Here is a 17,583-nt window from a genome sequence, read left to right as displayed (position 1 = left end):
CTCTCTCTCTCTCTCTCTCTCTATATATATATATATATATATATACACACACACACATATATGTATGTGTGTATATATGTATATATGCATGTGTATGTGTAGATGTAGATGTAGATACATGTCTGTGTGTGTGTTTGTGTATATGGTCTCATGAGTTACGAATATCTTTCCACAGAGAAATGTAAACAGTTCAACTTTCATAAGTCCCTTATGATTTCTCTTTCTGGTTTACCTTTTTATTCTTTTCTTGAGTCTTGTATTTGAAAGTGAGATTTTCTGTTCAGCTTTAGTTTTTTTTTTTCATCAAGAATGCTTGCAAGTCCTCTATCTTATTGAATTTCCTTTTTTCCCCCTAAAGGTTTATACTCAGCTTTGTTGGGTAGGTGATTTTTGGTTTTAATCCTAGCTCCTTTGACCTCTGGAATATCATATTCAAAGCCCTCTGATCTCTTAATGTGGAAGCTGCTAAAACTTATGTTATCCTGATTATGCTTCCACAAACTTGAATTGTTTTGTTCTGGCTGCTTGCAATATTTTTTATCTTAACCTGGGAACTCAAATTTGGCTAAAATATTCCTAGGAGTTTTCCTTTGGGGATTTCTTTCAGGATGTAATTGGTGTATTCCTTCCATTTCTATTTGCACCTCTAGTTATAAAATATTGCAGTGGTTTTCCTTGATGATTTCTAGAAAAATGGTATCTAGTCTCTTAAATTATGGCTTTCAGGTAGTTCAATAATTTTTAAATTGTCTCTCCTGGATCTATTTTCCAGGTCAGTGGTTTTTCCAATGAGATATTTCACATTGGCTTCTATTTTCTTTTATTTTTTTTTGGTTTTCTTTTTATAATTTCTTGATTTTTCATGAAGTTGTTAGCTTCCACTTGCTCCATTCTAATTTTGAAGGAATTATTTTCTTCAGTGAGGTTTTGAATCTCCTTTTCCATTTGGCCAATTTTGCTTTTTAAGGCATTATTCCTCTCGTTGACTTTTTGGACCTTTTTTGCCATTTGAGTTAGTCGATTTTTTAAGGTATTATTTTCTTCAGAATTTTTTGGAGGTCTGCTTTATCAAGTTGTTGACTAATTTTTCATGATTTTCTTGCATAACTCTTATTTCTCTTCCCAATCTTTCCTCTTCTTCTCTTACTTGATTTTCAAAATAATTTTGAGCTGTCCCATGGCCTGAGACCAATTTATATTTTCCTTGGAGGCTTTGGATGTAGGACCTTTAACTTTGTTGTCTTCTTTTGTTTGTAGTTTTAATCTTCTTTGTCACCAAAGATTCTGTAGTCTGAGGGGTTTTTTCCTGCTATTTGCTCATTTTCCCAGCCAATAACTTAATTTTTTTTTGGCTTTTTATTAAGTTAGGGCTCTGCTTCCAATATGAGGATGTAGTGTCCCAAGCTTCTTGGGTTTTGTGCAGTTATTTTCAGGGATACTTCTTTATACTTGTAAATTTTCAGTTCTTCAAAGGTGGTATGATCAAAGGAGACATGTTTGCTACCCTACTGGCCTGTGTTCTGGTCTATGAGTCACCACAAATACTCTTTTCTGCTTGGAAATGTGAGGAGGATTCCCTCTCCACCACAGAGACAAACTCGGTCATTCAGAGTTCCTCCTTGCCCCAGGACCGTAACCCAGATCCAAGCATGGGCAAAGCAAGAGAGTCTTGCCTCAACACCAACAAAGAGATCCCTGCAATCCCCCTCTGATCAGTCCCTTGGTCCCTCTACTCTCAGTGGTCCCAGAGCTCCAGAAGCAGCAGCTGCTGCTTCCCCAAGGCTGGGGCCAGACCACACTCCTCTCTCATTCAGGTCCTACAGACCTTTCCTAGTCATCTTCTAAGTTGTCTTTGGCATTTGCGGGTTGAGAAGTTTGGAAACTCCCACAGCTGCCAACGATGCAGTCCCCTGAGCTTCCTCCATGTTTGCTGGGGACTGGTCTGTTCTGGTGCATTTTGCGCTATACTATGCTCTTCTTCCAGCCTGGTGCAATAGACCCTTCTTGTCCACCTTCCAGGTTGTCTTGGTCAGGAAATGTGTTTTGCTCTGTCATTTTGTGGGTTCTGCTACTCTAGAATTTGTTTAGAGTCATTTTTTTTACAGTTATTTGGAGGGATATGAGGAAAAGCTCACGTGAGTCTCTGCTTTTACTCCACCATTTTGGCTCCAACTCCCCCATCCCACCCCCCATGAGAATGATTTTCATGTCATACTATAGAAGTTTACTATTTTGTTTTTTATTATCTCATCTATCTCTTATTTGTTTTTGTATCCCACTCCCCATCAAAATGTGAAAGGTACCTCCTCCTCTTTTCCTCTAATATTTTTAAGAGTTGACTTGTTATATTTAAGTCATATACTCTTTTACAACTCTCCCTGTAAATATTATTTCAGATTTTTGACCAGTAGTACTTTGGATGAACATTATTTTATAATATATTTTGAATTCTGGTATTGTTATGTCAACTTCATTTATAACTTCTTTTATTATTTCCATTGAAATTTTATACCTTTTGTGCCTTCAAACTGTTGTGGTAGGGGCTATGCCCACCCAAAACTGTTGGGGTTTCATGATGTGTTGTGATGGAACTATCTCAAAAAATTCAGAGTCAGACCACCTCTAATCCAAGTATAGGGATTTATTGAGATTGATGCCTCTCATGAAGAATACTAAATTCCAAGAGGAACCAGCAACTTCAGAGAGAGTAAGATCAATTTTTATAAGGTAAAGATGCAATTACACAACCAAAATTTACATAAAATAGAGGAATATGATTAATATTAAAAAGGCAGGAGGAGTTTGTTAAGGTATTAGGTAACAGAGGAGGGGTCTCATCTATGGTTCAGTGATTAAACATTCTGGTTTTGCTGCCCTCGAATTGGTTAGCTATTGTGGTCCTGTCTGGTCAAGACAGATAGTTAGGTATTGTGGTCCTGTCATGGTCTAGATGAATGACATGATTGTGATTGAATACAAGAGCACACCTGTTTCTGTGGGAATGGGTCTGGGGACAGTGACTAGACAGAGGTAGGGGCTGGGTTTCTCTCGTGTGAGTCTCCTGTTCCTGCTATTTCTGTGGGAACTAAGAGTTCAGAGACATACCTGTTGTTCCAGTGAGCAGAGAGGCATATATGAAGAAGTTAGGACATTGGTGGGGATGGGCCTGCTGATGTCTGAGGTAGGATTCAAACTAGAGCTTTGATTGCTCTAAGTCCAGTGGTCTATCTAATCTGACACAATACTCCCCTCACTTATCTTGGGTTTCTACTCCATGATAACTGTTTTTATTCTATCCTTTCAAGTTCAGATAAAATTGTCTTTTCAAGAGAAATAAAACAAAAATTTAACAGATGTCTCCTCACTATTATCTCTCTTCTGGAGTTTTTACTCTTCCCCAAAGTTCCTATGATTTCTATTTCTGTAACAACTTCAACTTTGTGGTCATGACCAGATCCATAATTCCAAACTATACTCCTGCTTGCTTCTTTTAACTTTAAAGGATAAAATTCTCCTTAAGGCATGCCACACATTTGTTTTGACTGCTATGTTTTTGACATAGAGAGACCTTACCTATGAGTGTCTTAAGGAATCAATATCTTTATAGTGCTACAGATATTATTAGTTATCATCATCATTACAACTTATTAATGTTCATTGTGCTGTGCTCATTCTCTCTTTTGTTGACGACATCCTCCACTTTCTCCTGCCCCTAACTTTGGATAGTCTCCAAACTCTTGCCCTTAGCCTTCTTCTCTTCTTCCTAGAAATTTGTCCACTTGAAGAGCTCATCCAGTTTCCTGATTTTAAATTTCCAGCTACTCACTCATTCTCCCAAATTTGTCTCTACTGTCACTACCTCTCACCTATGACCCAATTGCACACTCCCACCCACCTACAAGCATCAATACTTTGATATGGCTCCATGACCTCAAATTGTGATGACCTAAACATTACTCCAAGTCCATACCCATATACCTTTGAGAATCCTGCCTCCCCTCACCCCTTAACCACTTTTCCCCTGACTTTTCACTCTATGAATCCTAGCCAGTTTTCAAAGATCCACAAAATCCTGTCTATTCCTTGAAGATTTCTTATAGTCTACTGTAGTCCTCACTGATTGAACTTCTCCTTCATCCCTCAGAACTTCTAGCTCTCATAATCTGTGTAATATCATTGAGCACTTACTTAATTGTCCTCTAGTTGTTGAACATACCTTCTGTTCTTCTTCATAATCTAATAGCAAGCTTTCTGAGCAAAGAACCCATTTCATATTCTCGTGGTCATTTGCACATGGTAGACCATCAATAAATGTTTATTGGTTCATTGTAAAAGACTGAGAAAAACTAAATAACTTGCCCAGGTGAGATCACAGGAAACTCTTAGACAGCTGATTTTGAATAAAGTGCTCTAAACTCAATCAAATTGAAATATTATCTGTCAGTCAACAATAATTTATTCAGCACTAAATTATGTTCCACATATAGGGATGTAGATACAAAGACAAAAGTTAAGGTAGTTCCTGTCTTCAAGGAATTTTAACTTTAACTTACTACCAAGTAACTGGCTTTTATCCATACTTAAATAGTTTGATGCTCCTATCTTTAGTAAAATAATTGTAAAGAAAGTTCATTATATTATATATTGCAGTGACAAATAAAGGTTTATCTTTACAGGGATAGAAAAAAAATGTTTCCATTATTGTCCAACAGCAAAAAGAAAGTGAAGAATGTATAAATGTCAGTTTTGGCTCTAAATTCGATGAACCCAGAGGGATCCAAGCCAACAACCTGTCAATCAGATTATTTCATTTAAATGGTACAGTGAAGGTAAATGCTTCCTCCAATGTCCCTAAATCTTTTCCACCCAAAAGGAATGGAAATCATTTGTCTTCCTCAGCAGCCCAAAGCTAATCACTGATTACTAAAGGAAGTCTTTACCCTCAGTGGAGTGCCTTTCTCCCATCCCTGGTTAAATTTGTGTTGAGTTCTGGGCCTTGTCCAAGTGTTTCAGCAGCTTCAGAGAAATGATTGAGATGAATGGCGAGTAGAAGACGCCACAGGGAGAGGGCGATGCATACTCTGAGGATTCCCCCCCTCCCCCTCCTTCAGCTGCCGTCTCTCTGATGTGCTTATCCTTCTGCAAGAGCCCTGCTCCTCTGCCAGTGCAACAGTGACAATATGAGATATCGCCTCTGAAGAAGCCCAGCCAAATATTTGATTTGGACGATTACACTGAAGATGTCTCATCACAACTGTGGTTGCCCAGATTACCAACTCCTTTCTCTTGGCTTATGTGCATTTTACAGTGAATACAAACTGTACGGAAGAGATCATTGCAGCACTGATAGAAGTGAGACCAAATAGCTGATGTTGAGTGTCTTGTTTTGGGAAGAGTTCACTGATGAGGAAAAAGCTGAGGAGACGAGATGCTGTTGTTTTTCCTTTCAAGGCAAATGGTACCAAGAATGTGGCTAGGGTTTTTCCTTTTTTGACTTGGATTCAGAAATTCTTAGTGGTGATGCTATAATCACTCTGCAACTTTTCAGGGAACATCAAAGTGTAACAATTGCTATGGCTGCCTCTTTCACCTTGACATTTAGCTGCCAAATGACCTGACATCCTGCTTTTCAAAGGCTAATATTCCAACCTAGGGAATGTAACCTAGAGTCGGTTGTCAGAGCCTGTACCCTCCTGCCTTTTTTTTTCTTCTGATTCATTTTTTGAAATCTGATACGTACACACCTAAATAGCTTTATCAAGCTGGTGCTTATATGATAATGATTAACGTTGTTCCCTGTAGTACAAAGTTGGGTTTAGGAGCTTTGAGAGATCCTAGAGAAATCTAGGTAGGGAATTCCCTTTACTTATCTGAAGAGGTCAGTAATTCAAGGTCCCACCCCTACTTTCTTCCAGAGCAGTTTACTCCACTTGTCAACAGTTAACTATATTTATTGAGGTTCTAACTATTCTTATAACCTTTCTCATAGATAGTTTTATCCTTTTCTCCCTCAGCCCTCCTTTTTTTTTACCAGCTTACATTTTATAACTTCATTTAAACAAAGTTCAACTTAGTTTTCATCCACATTGACCATCTGGAAGCTTTTGAAAGTGGTGGTAAACGCATAAGTAACCAACGTATACTACTTGTTTGGTTAATCTTCATCCTCAATGTGTTTCATGGACAAATGCACTCAGATACGGTATGGAACATTCCTTATTCCTTTGGCCCACACAGCTTTATTGAGTCTGATATCAATGTGTACATCTGGAGTTCCCATTTCTTTCATGACAAATTTGCAGATTTCATTTAGGGCCTGAGGGGCTCACTTTTTGAAGCCTACTCCATGAATCCTCTTGTGAATATTGATGGTATACTCTCTGGTCATCACCTCATTGATGGCAGAATGTCTCTTCTTTTTCTCTCCAACTTTCTCTGCAGGAGCCATCCTGCCTGGGACCAGGTGGGCTCCTGAGCTCTCTTTCAACATCTGCTGTACTAGAAAGAAAAAAAAAAAGATGTAGCCGTATCTTTCCCTTTGTCAACATCAGGGCAATTCTAGAATATCATTTGTTATGTAGTCATGTGTGACAGAGACAGAGAGACAGAGACAGAGAGAGAGAATTTTGTGTAAAGGGAATGATGGGGCATTGCAACAATTTGGAAGGGTGCTATTGGGTGAAAAGTTTAAGATCTAATAGCCTGGGGACCTTTCAATTTTAGGTCTCATTTCCAAAACTGGTTCGTTCTTCCTATATACAACACTAGTCTCGTTTCTAAGCTTTTTGTATTCTTCAAATTTGTGGTGCCTTGAAGAAAGGAGTCCCTTAAATGAGATACATTTAGAAATCTGACAACTAGGACTTGTCCTCCACTGAGATTCTCTTATTTTATTTTTTTTATAGTGAATCACCTTTTTCAAAGGAAGTTGTGGATGACTCTGGCTTCTCTGTATGATATCTAGACCATTAATTTAGAATTCATACCTCAAGATCATGCAGCTTTAAGGCAAGCAGGGGCCAAATTTTTTTGTTTATTGTTTTCAGTATAATGCTATTGTTTTAGATTTGTAGCCTTTTCATTATTTTTTATTATTCATTATTATTCATATTTATTCTATAATATTATTATATAATGTATAATATACATAATATATAATTGTTCATTATTAATAACTTTATTAAAATTACATCTTTATTGATATATTATTTTACAGAAGTTTTAAAACAGAAAAAGAACTAGAGGGAATCAGCATAATTTATCAATATACTGAAGTCTCAAATATGTATAAGGAGTCAGTGTTCTGGACCTCCCACATCTGCAGAGTGGTGGTATGGGAAATATTTTGTCATATCTCATCCCTATTGACATGTTTGTTCTTTGTCATTTTGCAAATCTCAATTTTTTGATATTTTTGTTATGGATATTTAATAATTATTTGTTGAATTAAGTTAAATTCCCAATTTTGTGGTTGTGTTTGTTCCAGTATTATGCAATACAGTTTAAAGTTTAAGAGGTTAGTTAAAACTCAAATGTGGTGATATCTTCACTAACAAAAAAAATCAGTCCTTAATGATATATTGTACCAAAATTTGCTTAGTTATTTTTGTTGCTTGTTTTTTTTAAACAGGTATTCCTGTTTTGCTTTGAAAGACTACTGTAGGAAAATCATACAGAAATAAAAGAATCTCTCACAAATATGCTTTCTTCATTAGGCTCAAAGAGTTAAAGCAGTGTGCTAATGATGCCAAGGTCATAAGTTCAGTCCCCATGAGGGCCAGTTAGATTTGCTGTTTCCAACTCCCATGGCTTGCACTCCTAACCCTATACAGTCATGTTTTAACTGATTGCTGTTGGTCACAAGGGGGACCAAGCAAGACACTAGCAATGAATCAGCACTTAGCTTATCACCATTATCACTGGAAGAGCAGCTCAAGGTGAGTGTGCCTTAGTAAATCACTGTTTTTAGTTAGAAATCATATTTGATATTATAGAGTCAATCCGCAAAACTCAGATTCTTATATGTAAAGTACAAAGAACTCAGTTTCTTCTTTCTCTAAATCTTAGTCAATGTAACAATTAGCTTGTAACTCAGATAACTGTAATCCTGCCTCCATGTCTGAAATGTGATTTAAAAGTAGACAAAATGGATTGTATTACTGAGTAAATAATTAAACTTAATTTAATGAACGGTAGAAAAGTATATGCATCAAAAACTTTAAAAATTAATGTGTTTTAAAACAAAATTTAGTTATACAGATAAACAGGATTTAAAATGCAAGGTTAAGTTTACTCATCTGTAAAATATGAGAGCACAATGAGTCTTCTCTAAAACTGCTTCTAAGTCTAAATTTTATGATTCTATAAGCTGTGAGAAAGTTCTTGCCATTTACACAGGGTATGGAGAAGAACTTTGTGCATCATTCAAACAACCCTCTCCCTTTTCAGTCAAGAAAACTGGGGCCCAGAGGGAGAAAAAAATAAAAGCTCAGAAGCTCTATTGGCAAAGGAGAGGTTTTTCTCTAGCCTCATAAATTCTACCTCCCAAGAAGAAATCATATGACGAGAAAAACAATATATAAATGATTTCTACTTTACCTTTCTAGTCTTGTTTCAGATAATTCATTTTAACGACTTGACCCTTTACCATAGGATTGCAAGAATTTTTATGACAGAAACATACCTTAGAGTTCAACTAGATTCACCTTCCTTATCCTGCTGATCAAGGAAGTTAAATAGGAATGTAAAGTGTAAGTAACATGCACAAGACTAAACCGTTAGTGTTAGAGCTGGGACTGGAACCCAGGCTTTATACTTCTAGTCCAGGGACCTTTCTTCTCTCTCAAGAAATGGAGTTTCTTTCTTTTAAACCCTTTTCACCCCAGAAGCTGCCTGGTTTTCCAAATTCCTTATTAAGAATTTTAAGATCCTTAGCAATAGCTTCCAGACACCACAACCTCTGCTCATGCATATGAAGGACAGGACATTATTTTTACAACTTCTACCCATCCATGTAATTCCTTCTAATGTGGCAGTAAAACTGGAATGGATTACCAAGGGAAGTTGTCCAATTACTATCCTGGAAGCCTTTAGAAACAGAATAGACTAGTCTGTCAAAGATTCTTTTTAATGTATTCTTTAATGAAAGTGGAAAATAAGCTTGATGGCAACTCTATATGGGCTTCCACATATCCTCCTATGATTCAGTAGGGGTTACAGTGCTCTCTTGATGGATATTTTGCTCATGGTGGTCTTTTTACTTTTGAGTATGCTTGATCATTCCACCCCACTCGCCCCCCACCCCCACCCCCAGCTTTCAAATACAAACTTTCTTCTCCTATTTCACTTCAGTCCTAACAGGGCTAATACCACACACTTGAATACTGTATTTAGCCAAATGTAATCACATTATTCTAATTATTTAGACTACTTCTCACTTCATGATCACAGTAATACTAAAGTGATAGAATCTTGCAAGCAAGTTTGGAAGCCAAATCTTATGTTTTCTTCTTTTATTATTGGCCTAATTCCATCAATGGCAATCTTACCTTGCTGACTGCTTCTCAAATTGTTGTCCCCTATAATTCTTGGATCCTTTTGAGTTCATTTAACACTTACTCATTTGTGCATATGCCATGTTTTGCATTTTTGTTCTTGAATAAATCTTTTAATTAATATTCATATTTGATGCTCATTTCATCAAAAGAAAAAAACACAGCTGTGCAAACAATGTCTTTAAAATCCATTAAAAAATGAAAACTTTAGACAAATAAATTATTTGTCCCCATGCAATGTACTTTTGTACAGCTCCCTTCCCTTGCAATGATCATTTACTGAATTTTACTTTTAAAAATTGAATTTAAGAAAATAGTAGCATATGGATGAAGTGCTAGTCTGGGATTCCAGAACAAGAAGATTCAAGCACTTTCTTTTATATGTACTGAATGTGTGATCCTTGCCAGATCATTTAACTTCTGTGTGACCCAGTCAACTCTCTACGACTAAAAGCAGTAGAACAGTACTAGGAAAGGGAATTATCTTCCTCAAAGTCCCCTACATCAACGAAACAACAGGACCAGTCTAAACTAGAGATCACTTTGTATAAACAAGATATCCATCTATTTTTCATGCAAGACTTCCACTACATTTCTATTCCCATTTAGACTGAATCCATTGTTCCTCAACCTAATGAAAGCATAGATCTACAGAATAATAAACTGGTGATTTTGTGTTAAAAAATATAGCTCCTCACTGGCTCCTATCTTACCTAATCTCAATAATCATTTATCTTTCAAGAGTGTCTCATAAGCTCTTTTCGGTAGGCCTATACCTATCCTCCTTTAACTCAGACAAGAAAGTTCACCTCTGTCATGATTCTTTGACAAAAAGACCTGTACAGGTAGGTTGATAAAACTTCACAGTAGAGCTATTAATGAATAATCATCTTTATTCCCAATTTTTTTAAGATTGAAATGATAATTGAACAAATATAATTCTTATGTATTTGGCTGCACTAAGGGGAAAGCAGACCATGATGGCATGTATATTGCTTCTGCTAAAATCATTTTAACAAATATTTAATTTACCTACTGTATGCCAAGTACCTCTAGGTGCTGGGGAAATAGAGACACAAAAAGAAAAAGGACCTTGCCCTCAAGAAGCATCTGTTCTATTGAATGAATCAGTATGTACACTAATGAACAAATATAAATATATACAGTTATAATAAATCCAAAGTAACTTTGGTAGGACTTGGGGCACCATTAACTCTGAGAGAATCAGAAGAGGGGACCTTTCAGCTGAGCCTTTTAGGAAACCTGAAATTGTAAAAAGCTGAGATGGGGAAAGAGACTGTTCCATTAATCAGGGACAGCTTTTGAATGGAGATGGGGGATGAAATGTCATACATATAGAGCACCAAGTAAATGAACCAGATTAGCTAGACTATAAGAGTACACGAGGAAGAGGGATATGAACTAAGCCTGCCAAAGATAGGTTGAAGCCTGATGAAGAAGGGCTTTGAATTCAAAAAAAGCACCAGGCAAATAAATATTACTGATTCCTTTTGAACTTCCTGGCAGAACTTACAGATAGCTAAATTCAATTAATTCAATGATGTCAAACATTTATTGGGGCAGCCAAGTGTCACAGTGAATAGAGCAACAGCCCTGGAGTCAGGAGGACCTGAGTTCAAAAATGGTCTCAGACACTTGAAACACTTACTAGCTGTGCGACCTTGGGCAAGTCACTTATCCCCAATTGCCTTGCCTTATCCCCTCCCCCTGAAAAATTATTAATCAATAATTATGTATAAGACAGTGAGAATTAACTAATAAATGCCCATTTTTCCAAGATGGTCAAATTAAATGCCTAAATCTCTCAGCAAAACTTTCAGTTCATTAAATTCCTTATATTTATATCTGGCTTTTAAGTAACAAACATATCTCTAATCTCTTATATTGATTTTATAGGTACATATTGTTCCTTCATTTACCAAACACTTGTGATCTTGTGCTATGTACCATGCTAGGTGTTGGGAAAGAAATTTATCATCGCTGTTTCTTTTTTATTTTTTCCTCTCTCCTTTTCTTTAATTTTTAAGAGAATTAAATAGTAACAAAAACATTTCTTTCTGTCTTTTTTATGATGTTCATTTTATTTCATCCAAATAGATATATTTCTCCAACTCAAGTCAAGGCCTAGCATCCTGAACCTCCCTTCATCTTTCCTCTAGCTTGCCAATTGACATTTTACAAGGCCTGCTTTACTGCCCCATAAAACAACAATGGAATGCTTAAATTAAGGTAACAGACAACCTTTTGTGGATAGAAATCACCCTCTATCTCTTGTTCGCCACCTAACAGGGCCAAGGTATACCACCAGGACACCAAAATCAAATGAATGTCATGCGCATGTGAATTTACTTAATTTTGTGGGAGGGGATAATTTTCAATTTGGACTGTGTCTGTGCTGGTTAACTGCATTTTACAGTAATGGGGCAAAAGGATAATTCACTATGAACTATCCCTCTCAGCAATCTTCCTGACACTTTAATGAGGCCCTATGAAAGTAATATTGGGCATAAGGGATTCTCCCCTGATAACCCAAGAGGTATTTAACAAGCCCTTTGTGTGGAGGGCTAAGAAAGCTTTCATCTACTCATCCCTTTTACTTGCCACACTCTCTAAGCTAATACTTAGGTGTACTTAAAAATATGTTTCCCTGGAAGCAGTCAGGGTAAAACAGCTAGAGTTCTGGGTTTAAGTTCAAATGACCTTGGTCTAATACTTCCCTAGAAGCTTATTTAGCTGTGAAAGGTCACATGCTCTCAGAGGATCAATTACTTCATTGGCTACATGAATATAAAGATAGTTGTGTCTCCTATTCTAGAGTAGCCCCAAGGAAAGCACTTTGCAAACCTTAACATGTTCTATATCTGAACATGTTATTATGTTTTTGTTATTATTCTTTTTGTTGTTCTAATTACTCAGTGTTCTTCTCTAGCCATGATTCTGTATCCTTATAATTTTCTAATTGGTCTATTTAGGTAGGAAACTTTGGTTAGGTAGGAAGAATTTAAAGCCCCAACATTTAAAACAGATGTGCAGAGCTCCCTCTCATCATTCCCAGTCACTTCCCACCCATGCCATGTGTCCTTAAGTTAAACCATTGGTATGAAGGGGTTGAAACAAATGATCTTTATGGAAGAACTAGCATATGACATAACTAGAGAGGTGTGTTCTTAGCTTTATCCCAGGGCACAAAATGAAAAAGACACTGGACAATGCTTAAAGTACTTCAGTAGCATAGACACAGAGCCTAGAATCTATTTAGTAAGAATAATTAGCTAAAATAGACAGCAATCAGATGGTATAGTTCAGGGGTGGGAAACCAGTGGCCTTGAGGCCACATGTGGCCTTCTAAGTCCTTGGATGTGGCCTTTTGACTGAGTTCAAGTTTTACAGAACAAATCCTTTTATTAAGGGGATTTGTTCTGTGAAGTTTGGATTCAGTCAAAAGGCTGCCCCCAGGGACCTTGGAAGCCACATGCTTGAATTCAGGTCCTCAAGTGTGGCTCTTTGACTGAATACAAACTTCCCAGAACAAATCCAAAACTTGAATTCAGTCAAAAGGCTGCCCCCAAGGACCTAGAAGACCACAAGTATTCCCCATCCCCGGCAGAGTTCCTGTGAAGAACTCTTCAGTCCATACCTCAGAACAACAAATCCCAAGCAACTGGCATCCCAAGATTTGTCACCTTTTGAACTTGCATTTAAAACTTGATAGGCACATTTATCTTGAGTTGCTTGCCATGTTACACAAGTACAAAAATTATGGGTTGCTCTTTCTGTTCTAACCTCTTTTCCATTCCAAAATTCTATGGGATCATTGCACAGTGCTCTGCTAATGCTACGCCACGGAATGCAGCAATCAGTGTTTGCAGGGGTGAGAGTGGCAATGGGAGGATGGGTATTGTTACTCTTTTCTACTGATGAGGAAGAATTGGAAATATGTGAAAAGAAAATGTGGGGAGTGGTATCATCTGGGTGAAGCAGGCGAATTCAGGAATTAGGTGACAAGCCTCTCATGTTTCCTACTGGTGTGACCTTGAGAAAATCTCTTAAATGCCCCTCTTCTTCGTTTCTTGATCTTTAAAATAAGGGTGATGGTACTAGATGTTTTCTGAAATCCCTTCCTTCCATGATCCTATGGCTTAAAACAGAACTTACCATGCTACATTTGGGGCTAGGAGCAAGAATGAGAAACTATGTTTATGCCACACAAAATCCTCTAAGGATCACATGAGGCAGGTAGAATATAATGCAGTTTTGCACTTGACTTAAAAAAAATCTATCAATGTTACACAGTATGCAAATAAATAAAAAATATATGCTGTTAAATGTTAAATCATAGCTGAGCAAAAGAGAGCTGAAATTTAAAGAAAAATGACCTTTTATAAGAAGTTATATGTGTTAGATCATAGACAAGGCATGACAAAAGTCATGAACTTCAGGGGAGAAAATTCTTACAGCATCAGAAGCTGAAGTGTCATTGTATGGTCTTTTATGTTTTCAGCACCTAACATATTGGGATGCTCAATAAATATTAATTGAAGATGAAAAATGCATGAAGAGACAAATAGGAGGCTAGTGCCAGAGGAAGAGAGATTGAGAACCAGATAATTCTGTTCGCTCCTATTTTAATCTGGATAAGTATGAAGTGTTGGAGGAGCATAAGGAAATTCTCCAAACTAGAAGGATGGCAGCATGTGAGAGGATCAGGAAATTGAGAATGATTTTTAATTATTCTAACTTGATTATCAGTACTTTATGTTTTTCAAAGTGCTTTATAATTAGGAATTCCTTACAACAACTTTTTGAGTAGAAGGGTTTGGGTAAAGCAGAAATCAAGGGAAGGTAGGAGGTGAAAAACATGGAGAAAGGTGAGGTCAAACTTGGGAAAGGAAAGAAAATAATAGGCAAAGAGGGAAATAAGTTTAAGAGAGGAGATAAAGAGGAAAAGAAACAACTATATATATTTTGCTTTTTGGAGGGCAATTGGGGTTAAGTGACTTGCCCAAGGTCACGCTGCTAGTTTTGTGTGTGTGTGTGTGTGTGTGTGTGTGTGTGTTAAGTGTCTGAGTCTGGATCTGAATGCAGGTCCTCCTGACTCCAGGGCCGGTGCTCTATTCACTGCACTACCTAGCTGCCCAACTCAAAATATTTCTATAGAAAAAAAATGAATCAAAATGAAAGCACCAAACAGGAAAAAATAAGCAGATAATAGAACAAGGAAGGTCTTTTTAAATTGTTTTGATATATATATATATATATATTTATACATACATATACATATTTATTTGAGATATATATATTTATATGTTAGTTGGCATAGGAGGGTATGCCTAATGAGATTTTTTTTGACTGAGAAACAAAACATGTTTGCCATCGTTTCACTTGAAAGACAGATCACAAAAGGTATAATACTTTAACCATCAGATCATCCCACTGTTTTCTGAAACACTGAGTTTACAGTTATTCAAAAGCCAATATACTGATGATAGTAAAGTTTGGGGGGGGGAAGCAGAACCATAAGCCAATGTGACAAAAGGTGCTTGGCTAGAGTACTGTACATCGAGGAATTACAGAAACTGGGCAATCCATGCAACACTGTCTAATTCCTTACTTGGAGGCCTACTTTTCCTTCAATGATAAATAAGATTTGGAAGGAGTCCTAGTCATACAGTACACAAACATTGCTTTGTAAGGAGGATAAGAGGGTTTCAGTAAGAAAATGTAATTACTCAATATGTCCAAAAGATAACCCATTATTTCCCCAACCCCCAAACCTTTCCCCTTCCAGATTTCTCCATTACTATCAAGGGCACCACTATTTAAGCAGTCTCACAAATCTCACAGACAAGGTGCTATCCTTAACTCCTTACTATGTCTTACCCTTCATAAACAATATTTTGCCAAGACCTACAATCCCTTTTATAGCATCAGTATAATATGCCACCTTCCTTCCACTGATATGGTCACCATACTAGTACAGGCCCTCATCTCCTTGTGCCTGGATTCTTATAGTAGCTTGCTGATTGGCCTGCCTGCCTGACGTCTATCACAACTTCAGTTCATCCTCCATTCAGCTGCCAAAGTAATTTTGCTAAAAGACAGGTCAAACCATGCCATAACATACCCCTCCCACACCCACAAGAAATAATACATAAATTCCAATGTATTTCTGTCACACGCAGGATTACTTACAAAACCCCCTTTTTGACATTCAAAGCCCTTCATAACCTAACACACACACACACACACACACACACACACACACACACACCTTTTCCTCTATTCTTATACTTTATTCCTTGCCACATACACTTTGATCCAGTGACATTAGTTCCTTTGATGTTCCATAAACAATATACTCCATTTCTTGGCTTTGGGCATTTTCTCTAGTTGTCCCCTATGCCTGAAAAGCTCTTCCTCACTGCCACCTCCTGTCTTCCATGGTTTCCTCAAGTCCCAAGTTAAATACTACATTTTCCAAGAAGTCCTTCCCAATCTATTTTAATTGCAATGCCTTACCTCTGTTATGTGTCTCCTATTTATCTTATACATATCTTGTTTGTGCATGTTTATTTACTTGTTTTCTTGTCCATCAGATTGTACATTTAATGAGGGAAGGGACTGTCATTTGACTTTCTTTGTATCCCCATTGCTTATGACTCACATATAGTAAGGCAACTAGAGATTAAGACAATGTGACCTAGGGGCGGGAGACCTCTGTATTTTGTATTGTGAATGATATCTTTTGTTTAAAACTATGTGGCCACTTTAGTGATAAGTTATGATGCTATATCACTGTGAATGCTGTACTTTGTTTTCTGTGAGTGTTTTGCTTTAGTTTACTGCTGAATAGAGAGTTCACTGTGCTATGTGATCAGAACCTTAGAGCTATTCCAGCAGCAGTTCTCGGGAGAATTGCTCATGCTTGGCTTTACAGACACTTACTAGCTGTGTGACCTTGAGCAAGTCACTTAACCCTGTTTTGCCTCAGTTTCCTCATCTATAAAATGAGCTGGAGAGGAAATGGCAAACCACTCCAGTATCTTTGCCAAGAAAAACCCAAATGGAGTCACAAATAATAAGACAGAACTGAAAATAACTGAATATAATAAAAAAGAGTTTAGTAGAGGCTTGATGAATGTTTACTGACAGATTAATTGAGAAATACTTTAGTGGATCTGTAATATCATTATTCAGGGTCTTCTTTCCATCAATTCAGCAATTTTTTTTTTACCATAATCCTTCCATGCCTACCACCATTTGAGATTCTTAATCACTTCATCTCATAAATTCAGTACATAATGTTAATCCAATAGGCTTGGGATATTCCTTATATTCTTTTGAGAATGTGATGATAAAACTTAATTCTCACTCTCACTAAGTCATATTCTTTTTCCTTGATGTTATAGTTTACTCCCTTTGTAACTCCTGTTTATATGTTTCAGCTTATTTTTGCTCTTCATTAATGAACCCTTTGCCCTTTGGGTGATTTTCAATTTTAATTCTTCAGAGACTCTAATGTTCCATTACTCACAGCCAGATAATACCAATATAATAATATTAGTACTGAAAAAGACCTGTCATTGTTTGTAAGAGAAACTTTGGGTCATAAAAAAAACAACTTTGCAATTTTTCAAAGAAAAGTCAGCCTGATGTCCTCTTCTTAATTTGGGCCCAACACATTGTTTATTTGCAAGGCCTGTCCAAAATATACGTACTGATATATTTTCCATCCAACTGTATAGGACAGTCTAGACAACAAAATTCTTTCTCCGTTTACCTGTGTTTCTTAATCACATTGGGAGGGCTATGGAATATTCTAGTAAGCTACAACCTGGACAATATCATTCCTAAACAGGGGCATATGCAGGAGCCAAACATTTTTGGAAGTCTTTTTTAACTCTAAAACCTTTATGAAGAAAGATTCTTCTCTGACCCCTTTCCTGAGATTTTTGTTCCTTAGGAACTTATCAAGTTGGTAAATCAACAAGCTTAAAAAACAGTTTTT

General features: G+C 36.9%; 1 pseudogene; it reads right to left on the bottom strand.

Moving 5' to 3' along the window:
• Positions 1-6,070: 6,070 nt before the first annotated feature.
• On the bottom strand, positions 6,071-6,448 carry LOC138165650 (large ribosomal subunit protein eL31-like; annotated as a pseudogene).
• Positions 6,449-17,583: the final 11,135 nt, after the last annotated feature.

The sequence above is a fragment of the Petaurus breviceps genome, unplaced genomic scaffold (genome assembly GCF_028583685.1).
Source record: "Petaurus breviceps papuanus isolate PSGF00001 unplaced genomic scaffold, PetGlider_PUasm1.0 214, whole genome shotgun sequence".
NCBI classification, from domain to species: Eukaryota; Metazoa; Chordata; class Mammalia; order Diprotodontia; family Petauridae; genus Petaurus; species Petaurus breviceps.
The sequence above is the reverse complement of the archived record's forward strand: the minus strand, read 5'-3'. Positions and strand labels throughout refer to the sequence as shown.